This window comes from Echinops telfairi, unplaced genomic scaffold, assembly GCF_000313985.2.
Source record: "Echinops telfairi isolate 266 unplaced genomic scaffold, ASM31398v2 ScPeMD7_28;HRSCAF=97, whole genome shotgun sequence".
NCBI lineage: Eukaryota > Metazoa > Chordata > Mammalia > Afrosoricida > Tenrecidae > Echinops > Echinops telfairi.
In genome coordinates, this window is record NW_022103925.1 from 4142754 (window position 1) to 4144286 (window position 1533).

Consider the following 1533-nt stretch of genomic DNA (forward strand, 5'->3'; position numbering starts at 1 on the left):
TGTTGGAGACGGGTTTAGCAGAACAGCCCCACAGCAGCTTGGGCCACCCCTCTGAGCGGGTCTGGGGCACTGGGTAGAGAATGAGGTGTCGCCAGAGAAGGGCACCGGCTTGGGCTCTCAGGCAAGAGCAGGGAGTCCCTGGGAGTTTGTGGGGCGCGCCCTGTGAGCGTGAGCCCCACGCTCAGGACTGGATGACTGGGACCCAATGATGAAGGTTCCCCAAAGCGGGACTCGGGACTGTGCCATGCCACGCGGCTGGCACAGGCTCTTGGAGTTCCCTGCTGCACTCACACAGGGCAGCGAAGAACTGCGCCCGTGGGTTTCCGAGACGGCCACTCGTTACAGGGATAGAGAGCCTCCCCTTTCTCCCGAGGAGCGGCTGGTGGATTTGAACGGCTGAGCTTGCGGTTTGCAGTCCCATGTGTAACCTACTGCTCCCCTGGGCCTGTCTGCTGCTTCGCTGAAAGTTGATCCTGGTTTAGAGGGTGTCTAAGACCCACAGTCTTGCAGACCAGTCAGTCTGTGTGTGTGTGTGCGCGTGCATGTGCATGTGCGTGTTTTAACATGTTTTGGATTTTGTTTCACATTTTCCTGCTCAGGACCTTCTGCCGCCGGGCACCATCTAGCGCTTCTGGTCCCAGGGCTGTGGGGGCTGTGGTTCCTGGGCTTTGTCCTCCCGGGGATCTCTGATCATATTTCCTCTTCTCTGCTCCCCGAGAGGAGACCCCCACAGGCCAGGTTCTTCCCGGTCTGCCTTCTCTGATCCCCATCTACCCGACGAGACTTCTCAGCTCAGTGCTGGGAGAGGGGCGGGGGTGCTCATCTCTTCTCGTCTCACGTCTAGGGTGGCCTCACCCAGCCCCGAAGGGCTGCAAGTACCAGCCCTGGGAGCCCCTGGGTGGTGCAGCAGTTCATGGGCTCGGGGACACCCAGGAGGTCAGAGGTCCAAGGTCACCCCAAGGTGACTCAGAAGAAAGGACTGGTGATCTCTTTCCCTCAAATAACCACCATCACTGCAAGCCCCGTGGAGCAGTTTCACTCTGGCACCCAGGGGTGGGGTGGGTGCCGTGCGTCAGAATCAACTCAGTGGGGTCTGGGTTTTACGCCCCAGTAATCGGATCGTTTCAGACACGAGCCCCCCACCCCGGCCTCTCCCCTCTGGTCTCTGTGAACCCTGGTCTCAGGTGCGTCCCTGACTACCTGCCCGATAAGACATCTCCAGTGATGTCCGGAAGAAGACTGTTCACCTGCCCTCACGCTCCAGGGGTCCCTCTGCTCAGCCCGGGTCCGGAGTGGCACTCCCTGCCCCCGCGCCCCATGCCCCAAATCTGGAATTTCCCGGGGTCCTCATTGTCCTCACCCCCGGGTGCAGCCCTGCGAGCCTGCCTGTGCTGTCTCTGTGGTTTCCATCCTGTTCATGGAGACCAGGCCACGCCGGCCGCCCGGGCTGGGAGTGCGCTCCGAGCCGGGGCGAGGACACCCACTGATGGACACGAGTCACAGGGTGGCTGGCCCTGCCCTTTGCCTCTCCGT

The 1533-nt window shown here is 61.5% G+C and overlaps 1 protein-coding gene across 1 annotated transcript in view; it reads right to left on the reverse strand.

Moving 5' to 3' along the window:
- The window catches only part of PDE6B (phosphodiesterase 6B), a 46412-nt gene that overhangs the window by 18850 nt on the left and 26029 nt on the right, over window positions 1–1533 (reverse strand). The window lies entirely within an intron of this gene.